Raw genomic sequence first — 10,907 nt, 5'->3', positions numbered from 1 at the left:
ACTTGCGGGCGACTTAATCTTGGCCAAATGGCTTAGTCACGGTGGCTAATAAAGTGTGTGTGTGTGTGGCCCAAATTTTTGGGTGCTGCTCTCTGCTTATTGACTGTCAATGGGTATGCAAATTTGTTTGTTGCGGCTCCCAGAATGACAAAACACATTCCTAATTTCACTTTAAAAGCGTCATTTTCCGCATAGCTGGCATGCCAATACGCCCGATGTTATGCAATGCTTTTCGAGTCGCGCAAAGGCACGAAAATTCTTTCAGGGAGAATGCGGATGTATGTGTGTGTGTGTGTGTGTGAATTCCTTCAAATTTTCGGCATGTCATTTTATTAAATTCAAAGAAAAACGCGTTGCGCTAAGGTGGAAGAAGCAGAGCAGCAGCAGATGAAGAAGGGCGCAAGATGTTGGAGTAGAGGCAGGAGGCGGGGCTCACTTATGCGTAACATTGCGTAAGTGCAGCTGTCAGGCCGAGGGCAGAAGAGCTAAAGCAGTCGCTGCATCTGCATTGCATGCCAGCTTGAGTGTGAAAATTGCTGGAAAATGCATTGAAACTTTGATTTCTTTTGACGTGTGCGTATGCGTGTGTGTGTGTGTGTGTGTGTGCTAGAATTGTGGCAGAGCATTTTGTTGTGATTCGCATTTTACGCTGTTTGTGGCACACATAACAGCGGCAGCCACTCAACCTAATGTGCGGGACGCTAAATGCATATTTTCCAATTGAAAGTATTTACGACAGCTTTCTGATGCGTATATTTAGTTGATGTATTGATGATGCTGTTGTTGTTGTGTGTTGATGTGTGTATGTTGTGTATATTTGCTGTATTAGGCACGTTGTGAAATAGAAAATATTTGAATTAATTCTTGGAATTGTATTTTAAAATTTATATAAATTTGAATTACTTTGTTTTGTGGCGAAGCTTCCTCTGAGATGGGCTACAAATAGATATGGCTTTACATAATTATCAAATTTAAAAATATATAAAAGAGTCAAAGATCTCAAAACTCTTTTCTGTTCTGTCTTAAGTCTGTCAACCCATTTTCAATGTTATTGCTATGTAAACAAGTATGTAAACTAAATACTAAGTGGGCGTATTCAGTTACAGCATTGATTACCTAATACTCGTTCATGCTCTGACAGCAGCTTCATTATGTTTCGATATGCAAACCAACAATAAATAGATTATATAATTTTAAGATCGATTTCCTTAGGGAAACAAATGCATACTGAACTCATTCACAATTTGTTACGCCACCAAAATTTTTATTTAGATTATCCAGAGACCGACTTACCAACTTTCCTGTTTGGATTATTAAGAATATTTCAAATACTCTTAAAAGCAGTTTTATATCCAATTTTAGAATTGAATATTAATATATTTTAATTAGTTGATAAAATATTACAAAATTATTATTATTTGTATAAATAATTTCTAATATATTTTTCATATACTCAGTATAACTTTAAATTTGTTTAGGTAAAATAAACAATAAGCTAAAATAACAATATTAACAAATATTTTATTGAGTATGAAAAACATATTTTACATACATACATTTTAACAGCTTTGATCTAATCAATTAGCATTTTATATATTATATTATTTAATTATTAATTATTTCCGCAACTCTGCTTCCGAACTTCTTTACTTTTTGCTAAAAAATTCCGCTCAAGTTCTTCTTTTTCTAGTTTAGCTATTCAGATAAGATCTACATCCATTAATAATAGTGAACGAATACACTTCACTATGATGGTGTTTAGTTTTGTATTGATTTTATTCTTCTGAGCCTGGGTTTATATACCCAGACTCATGCATAATTTCAACCCTTAAATCTAGTGCGTCTATTGCTGAGTGTGTAAGGCTCAGCATTGGTCTATTGCATGTTCTTATCTTATCGCAGAGTTTGTAAGGCTCCGCGTGGTTCTATTATCTATTCTTATCCTATCGCTGAGGTTGTAAGGCTCAGCGTTCGTCTCTTACATATCTGACTCTGGGGTTGCAAGGGTTGGTGTCCATTTGTCTATTTATACAGTCCGTACATGTGACCCTTATCTTTTCCCAGCGCACTATCTGCTAGTCGTTGAGTGCGTCGGAGGCATGTATACGATCTTCGTATATTCATATGTTCCCATTCTTATCATATTTCTATGTTCATGCATGTGCATGAACATTCTGCGGGGGGCCAGAGAAAGTAATAGCTGACAATTCCTGTCCCTGGTTTCTTCTCTTACTTGTGTACACGAGAAATAGAGATATGATAATTATTGATAATCTTGACGAAATGTCCATGCTTGCAATCCTTGAGGTCTCATGTTCGTACTTGAACAAATAGTAATAATAGTTAGCATAGTTATGTTCCCTCTAATCTTTAGTTGGCCTACTACAAAAGCAATGCATCATTTTACTTATTATGTTATTCTTTGGCCTGTTAGTTTTTGTTTTGATTTCCATTTTCTCTTTTTCTTCTTTTTTTTTATTCAGCAAAGCAAGTTGAATATCTGCCGCATAAATCTTTATATTGTAAGACAAAAGTTTTGCCAGCTCGAACAATGCGATTCCCCAAACTATTTTACCTCATTTGCTGAGACCTGCGACTAGACGCATACTTAAAAGCTGAAAAAAAATGTAAATAGTAGACAGAGAGATGGATAGAAAGAGAGAGAGAGAGCGATAGCAAATGCAAGTTTAGTTTTTATATAAAGTTGCAGAAGTCGAAGAACAACTGCAAAACAAAAACTTTCCTTTTTCAATTTGCTGCAAGACTTCTTTTTTTTTTATATATATATATACATATATATACATATATGTATATATATTTCTTTTAAGCATCTTAAAGTACATATTTTTTATACTTGTATTTGTTGCTGCTTTAACAGGAAGAATAACATTGAGCAGCAAACAATCAGCAGTCAAAAATTTCATTGTCGAGCAAATACAACAACAGCAACAGCAACAACAACGACTTGAACGAGGGCTAAAAAGTTTCGACAGGGCGTGAAAAATACAAAGAGCCGACAAAAAAAAAAAAAAAACTTGAAAATAAGAAGAAAAGAAACTAGAAAAAAAACTTTTTGCAACAACAACTTTACAAAGCAGCCAACAAAGTGTTGTAATGGCCGGCAAAGGACGCGCCTTGCCCCGCCCCCGCCCCCTCGGCACACTTGACTTTTGGCGTCACAACAGCAAAATGTGTTGCAACGACCTTTGCGGCCTCTGCGTCGCATGCCACACACTCACACACACACGAACCGCATGCTTTGAGCGCGGCGCAACAGTCGGCCACGCCCACACGGCTAGTGTTCCTCTCTGCTACCTCGGCTGCCCTCCGACTCCTCGATTTTACTCTGGGGAATACGCCTTACCTAATGAACATGCCAAGTGGCGTCTGCGGCTGTTGTTGTTGTTGCTGTTGTTGGCATTGGCACGTAGTGTCCTGGTCTAATGCCCCCCCTCTGCTGCGCACCACCTCCACTCTTGAGATGTCTAGCCTTGTCAGTTTTAATGTTGCTGGTATTGAGCGATGCCTGTGATTTGAAAGAGTTCATTAAGCTTGTTAGTTAGTTTGTTCAACTGGGAGAAATTCTTGTTGTTCTTCGTCTTTGCCAGTGTCGCCCTCTTCTTCTTCTTCTTTAGCATCATCTTGTTGATATTCCAACAGCTGGCTACAGTCAAAGGAGCTCAGAAGTATCTGGAATTGAGCTCAAGCCAAAGAGACGTTCAAGTTATTTAGTTTTACAAAAGACACAAAAACATTAAAGCACCAAATTGAATGAGTATGTATTAAAAGTTTGAGATTATATATACACATACATACATACTTACATACAAATAAATATATGTCTTTAGATGAAGATGAACTTGTATTTATTCAAAGTTATAAATTGTTCTATATATAAATGGGTAAATTTTTATACGAAAGCAATATAAGTTTTGTTCTTTATAAAATAAAGTAAATCAGAAGAATTCAGTTCTTATTTTTTGAAAGTATGTTAGACAGATGGTTTCTAACCGTTCTGCATTAAAGTCCCAATTTCAAGGTTTGGCAGTTGTTTGTTTTTTGGACTAAATTCAGAGCACTGTCTGAATATCCATTTTAATTTCGTTCTCTTTAAATCCTGCTCAAAACACCAAATTCTAAAAATATTTTATAAATTAAACTAACTTTTTTTTTTGCTGCTCTTAACTAGCTGAAAATAATTTTTTTATTATTAAATTTAGTTTAGTGCGAGGAGTATATTAAATTTACTTCACACTTGGCTAAACACACACGCCCACACATGCTCACACATATTATATATGGTACACTTGACCACACACACACACACACACTCACACACACACAGAGTGCATCAAATGAAATTCGTATAATGAAATTAATTAACTTGCTTAATTAAATATATAATATGCAGCGTTGCAGAATCACACAAGCTTGTTTTGATTTTGTTTTCGTATTTGTTTTTTGTTTTTTATTTTATTTTTTTTTATTTTATTTTTGATTTTATTTAATTAAGCCAAAAAACGCATTGCCTTAGTGTTAACAGAGCAGCGCAGCGCAGCGCAGTGGCATGTCAACTTGTTGCAAGCTGGTTTGGGCTCGGGTGCTCGAAGCTAGCCGAGCTCAAACACAACTCAAACCTCTCGGCCTGTCGCTGGCGCTCAACATTGCGGAAGTCATTTACGTGCCATGTTAATGGCAAGGGCATGTTTTTTGGTCGGCGCCCTGTTGTTGGGCTGTTGGCGCCCATGTTACGGCTGGGAGCTCTGTTAACATTTTTGTCGCGTGTTTTGCGGTCTGTTGTTGCGGTTGTGGTTGCACGCAGACAGCGAGCCGACAGTCCGACTGGCCGACTGTAGACTGCCGACTGGCATGATGCCGGCTATCACAACAACAACAACAGCAACAACAATAACAAACAGCTTCCTTCACGACGATGGCTGTGTGCCAGCCGAAGCGACTTCGTGTTTGACGTTCGGCTTTTGGGCTGTTATCATTCGTTTGCCATGGCGGTGGGTTACTTTTTTTGCTTGCGTTCTTCTTTTTTTTCGTATTTTATTTATTTCATTCGTCGGCTATTCTTTTTGCCGTTGGCTTTGCTTATGCCTGTTTCTTCTAATAGCTGTTGTTGTTGTCGGTGCTGCTGCTGCTTCTGCTGGTAGCCAGCCGGCTCTATGTGCTGTGTGGTGTGTGTGCGTAGGGCGTACGGCGTACGGCGTCCATTGACGAATCAGTTTCGCTACGGATTCTGCACGAAGCGGACGCGTTGAGTAGTCAGTCGCATAGTTGCGAGTCGAAGGATCCTCTAACTAAATGTCGTCTTTCGAAAACAGACGGTGACTTTTTTGAGTGCATTTTCGAAATATGCGTGAAGATGTGTTGTGCAAGTGTTAAGTGTTCGATGGAAGTGAAGGAACTTTTGTGAACTGAAGTTGGTTAATCGAAAACTATTTAAGAAGGTTTAAAATTCTGGAATAAGAAATAATTTGATTTTATAGCACACAGAAATTAAATGAACAGAGCTAATTTAATTTAATTTTATCAGTTTAATTTATGTATTTATTTATTTTTGAAATGCTAAGTTAAAGTAGATTGAAAAATAATAAATTAATTCATGAATTAATATTGTCAATATATTTTTGAATATGTAGAGGTAGAATGGGATTTTTACTTGGGCAATTTATAAAAAAAAGTAACTGATTCGAGGCAGTGCTTTATACGTAGACAGAAAACCGATCGTTTCTCAGAATTCTCCAAGCAAAAAAAAAAAATTAATAAAGAAATAAAAAAAAATATTTTTGTATAGATATTTATAAGCACCAAATTATAATTTTTAATAGATTTTATTTTTATTTTTTTTAAATAATTTTCAATGAAAACATTTGAAAGTTATATATGAATATACATAAAATATAATTAAATAATTTTTTTTAATTATTTAGCAAGTTATTCATATCAAATTTATTAGCTTATTTAAATATATTTATTTATATTAATATTTCAAATAGAAGCTTAACGCTTTATTTAGCTCTCTGGATTTATTTCAATGCAATGGCCAACGTCTTCAGTTAATTTAAAGCTCGGCATTAAATTCACTTTCTTCAACACTTGAATGTAACTAGTTCTTTGCCTATGTTAAGCACTTAACATAAGCAAACAATTAACCTTTCTCTCTCAGCTAATGCACATTTCATGCAATAAAAGCAAACAAGAGCAATCACAACAGCAACAACAATAACAACAAGAGCAATAGGAACCACACTCATGTCATCAGAGAACTTCACAGCCTGAATGCCAAAAACTTGAGAGAAACTTATGAGCGTGTGTCTAAATGAATAAACCAAAGTTAAATGGGGGCTTGACTTGAAGCACAGAAGTAGAGACAGAGCGAGCGAGAAAGCAAGTGACAAAGACAGCCCAGAGAGAGGGACAGAAAGAGAGCGAGAGTGGCATAGAGTTTGAGATTGAATTCGTTGTTGGAGTTGTTGCAACGAGCAAAAACACTAACGAAAACAGCAAAGCAAATATAAACAAAGAATTTAGCTTAAAAATACATTAACCCAACGCAAGCACACACACACACACAGAGAGAGAGGCAGAGAGGGAGAGTATAGAATCACACACACAGACATAGAGAGTATCAGTCTGCAGGAAACAGTTTGAAAACTGCATACGTAATGTTTCTATCGCGCTCTTCCTCTCTTCGTTTCTCTTGAGCACCCACTGCAGGCGTGCGTATACTACTGTATTTGTGTGTGGGTGTGTGTGTGAGTGTCTGTGTGTGCGTGCGACTGCAGGCATCAATGCAGATCAATAGCAGCTGGCGTTGCTGAAAAAAAAAAGTTTTGCTTTTTTTTTTTGTATTCAGCCAGCGTCATTGCAGCTTATTGTTTTCTCTTTGGTGTTTGGACTTTTGTGTGCTGCTCTTTGGTTTTATTTTTTTTTTTGCGTCTCTTTTGTTTATCGTTTGGCGTAACAAATTTACAAATTGTACAGAGCAAAGCAAACAAATTGCAAAAATATGATGCCATTGGCTGACAATCCCATTCCCATTCCCAATGCGTGTGCCATTGCCATTGATGATGATGATGGGGCGACGCTGGATATTCAGCTGTGACAGTCGAATCAGAAGAGAGAGGGAGAGAGAGAGAGAGAGAGAGATTGGCCTTTTAAATTGCCACAACGCAAAGCGACAAATTGTGAGGCACAACTGAAAAGTTATTGAGCACAATAACTGTATTTGTATTTTGTATATCAGTCAATCTGTGTGTGCATATGTATCTGTGTTTATCTAGCTTTATCTTTGATTGAGCTCCTTGTTGAAACCAACAAGCAAATTGACTGCAATTTGTCTGACACGTTGTCTATGCTGGCTTTTTCTTGATCACTTTCAAATTGAGTTCAATAAATTTAAAGTGGGTCTAAAAATATAAACAGTTGGATTTAAGTGCGAGGAAGACTATGACACGCCTAATTAATTAATCAAATTCAGTTTATTTAAATAAGAAAATGTATATTATTTTAAAAATTTATGAAAATAAAAATTGAATGCTATATTTATTTGTTTTAAATAAAATTAAATACAATTTTCAAAGCACCTACTGATAGCAATATTTGAAGCATAGCTTACATATATTTTGTGATCCTCAATGTTTCTTCGTTTTAGTGTCTTTCTCGAGTCAGATATAGAAACATAAAGACAATGGAAATAATTTGTCATTATGTTTCGATATTTGACTCGTAAGTTTAGTGTTTTACTTAAACCTTAATTGTTATTGTTCATCTCTTTTTCATCTCTTATTTATTTTCAACTATTTTATTCTTCTACACATTTTCTTTAAATCTTCGAAATCGAAAGTTGGTTATTTTATTGTTTTATTTTTTTCTCTGTCATATAAAATTTTAAAAGTTGGTTTGAATTTTGCCACTTCTTAACTTTCATTTCTTTTTCTTTCTTTATATTTTGTCTATGTATCTTTATCAATTACTCCTTGCCTCTCATATGTCACTCTCTCTATTTCTCTTTGACATTCTTTTTCTGAATCTGTCTTTGGCTCTTTCACAGATCCTCTCTTCTCTATTTCTATTTCTGTCAATTTCTATTTATGTCTCTGTTGGTGTTTTACTCTCATTTATCTCAACTCAAAATATATTAAGAAGAGCTTATAATCTTTCTCAAATTATTTATTTTAATTTAATAATTATTAGCATTAGGTAAGCAGCTACTGTCCTAGGCTTATACCAAGCCTTCTTAATTCTCTCTTAGGCTTTCAACGTTTTCTCACCTCTAGGCACTTTTGTTATTATAAACACGCATAAAAATAGCAAGTTTGTTGCGATACCTACAAAAAGTTCAAGTTCCGCTTGCGTCATATTAAAGTGGAACCCACTTCAGAAAATGTTAATTTGTTTGGTTGGCGACTTTTCATTGTAAACATGGCAGGGCCACAATGGGGCCAGTTTGAAAACCCTCACTGCTAGTGCTGCCGCCAACGCCAGCTCTCCACTCTGCCCCTCCCCCGCTTTAACAATTGCCATTACCCGCAGCAAATGTCGCAGCGTCGAAAGCTGTCAGCATTTAGCGACTGTAGCTTAGGCCACAAAACAAAACTCACAAAAAAAAAAAAAAAACCAAGTAAAGAGAAAAGCAAATATATATAAAGGCCTGAGGGCGAATACACTTGGGCTGTTGATTTGCCACGCCCACAATGGCTAAGCGAGAGGACCAGAGCTGCCCCAGCTGCTGCAGCAGCTTATTTTTATTATTACTTTTATTATATTTTTATACTGTTTACAATTTAAACAATATTCTGTTTGTTTTCTGTGAAGCTCCACAAAAATATCCATGACAATCTGTGCGATGCCAATGCCATAAAAGTCATTCAACTTGGCTTGGGCGACTCTCCCTCCTCCGGTCGTATGTTGCCACTTTCTCATGTGCGTCACATATGTTTTTAATTAGGCTAAAGAAAGGAGAAAGAGATAGCAAAAGATGAAGCAGAGGACGAAGCAAAAGAAGGAATGCTAAAATTAAAACGTGTGCCTCGAATGCCTAACTAATAGCTAAAGGCTGCCAATGCGGCATTCGTTTCTTGCTGTTTGCACTCGGATCCGACTTTTTCGGGTAAACTGAATTTGCCAACTGGGCAAACGCTGAAACTGACCTGCCTCCCGTTTCATTTCTGACCCAGCACCTGCCTCAGCCACAAATTGTCCCTCAGCATTTTGGCGCTAATTGGTCACATGTCTGACTTTGTCCAGGCCACAGCACCGAATGGGAGTACGAGGAAGGAGTACGAGAGGCAGCAGCTCGTTTATTTTACTTCCATTTCCATTTCCATTTGAGTTTGGGTTCGGTTTAGGCATTGATTTGATTGTGCTTTGGATTTCTGATGAGTTTGTCTAAACTACATGGACTGAGTCCAGCTGAGTCCTAATGTGAGCTTGGATAGGAATCCATTACAATAGCATGATAATTGAATCAATTACTTGTATTGCTTATGTTTTCATCGACTGAAAGTGACAGTGAAACAAAGAAGAAACGTGAGAAGTAAGGAAATCAAATGAAAATTTACACATTTGTGGAAATTTAAATTGCTGTCAGGTAGAAAATACTCAACGATTTAATTGAATTGAATTGGTGTAGAAAATTTGATAAAAGAAATACTTAACAATTAAAAATAGAAAGGTCGATAAAATTTAATTGAGTGGACTTGTGTTGAAATAATCTTTAGGCAACACTTTAAGGCACTCAACTGTAACAACAAATCAATGCAAATATCAATTTTTATTTAATTTTTTAAGCTGAGCCTAACATTTCTACTGCATCATTTTTTTTTTTTTAAATATTTATTTTAAGCGCTGAATCTTTACAATGCAAGTGTAGTACCTTAACAGCACAGTTAGATATTGCATAATATTTATTGGTCAGGAATTTTACTCCCTGAATGCGAATTCATTTTATGTAGCATACTTTGCAGAGCATTTCGATTTTGAGCCATTTGGTAATTTTCTTTAAAATGTTTCGCACCTTTAATTTGTAATTTAAAAAAATTATTAGCAAATCTTTAGTAAAAAACATTAAACTATTTTTATATTTTAGAATTTTGTATACATTTTAAAAATTAATGTAAAATTTTAAAGTTTTTCATTTAAAAAAATATAAATGTATATTGTAGAATCATTTTATTTTATTATTGGACATATTTATTTAAAGTAAAATTATAAATGTGCTTTTATTTTTAGAAAAATTTTTTTTATGATAGGATATATTTATTTAAAGTAAAATGTGACATTCTTTAGGACTGTATACATTTGAAGGATTACTTTGACAAAAATGGCAAATAAAAAACGGGTATAATTTACAAAACTATTATTATTTTTACCAATAACGTGTTCAATGACTTTAGTAAAATTTTTTAATTTTTTTTTTTATCGTATATATATTTATTTAGTCTGTTATTCAGTTTAGTAAGTTTATTGCCTTGTCTAGTCTTCAAAGAAACTGTAAATTCCAGTGTGATTGTAAATAAAATTTTGCTGAACATTCCTAAAAGTCAAGTCAATTTATTAGACTTTAATGTATTACAATAAAAAGAGAAATATTGCATATTCAACTAAGATTCACCATCTTATGAGAATCCCTGGAGTCGATCTATTGTTTATCATAAGGATTCACGCTCAACCAAGCTTCTCCAAAAAATAAATAAATAAACAAAAAAATAAATAAAAAAATGCAAAGGAGTTCAAAACAAATTAAATTTATGCTAACAGAAAAACTTTCTTAGATACACATTACCTATTCCATATTTGAAAATTTTATAGATCAATGGAAATTCTGAAAATGCTGTTATGGGCTCAAATGTTTTCCAATCAGCTGCAGGAGCTGATGTTTGCTCTTGCTGCTGCAA

The 10,907-nt window shown here is 35.1% G+C and overlaps 1 long non-coding RNA gene across 1 annotated transcript; it reads right to left on the bottom strand.

Annotated features, from left to right (window-relative positions):
* Positions 1-8,653: 8,653 nt before the first annotated feature.
* LOC122757199 lies at positions 8,654-9,654 on the bottom strand. Its single transcript, XR_006357135.1, has 2 exons — positions 9,162-9,654; positions 8,654-8,960 (listed from the first exon to the last, which is right to left on the bottom strand). It is a non-coding gene; the product is annotated as an uncharacterized LOC122757199 (long non-coding RNA).
* Positions 9,655-10,907: the final 1,253 nt, after the last annotated feature.

The sequence above is a fragment of the Drosophila mojavensis genome, unplaced genomic scaffold (assembly GCF_018153725.1).
Source record: "Drosophila mojavensis isolate 15081-1352.22 unplaced genomic scaffold, ASM1815372v1 contig_36, whole genome shotgun sequence".
Taxonomy (NCBI): domain Eukaryota; kingdom Metazoa; phylum Arthropoda; class Insecta; order Diptera; family Drosophilidae; genus Drosophila; species Drosophila mojavensis.
The sequence above is the reverse complement of the archived record's forward strand: the minus strand, read 5'-3'. Positions and strand labels throughout refer to the sequence as shown.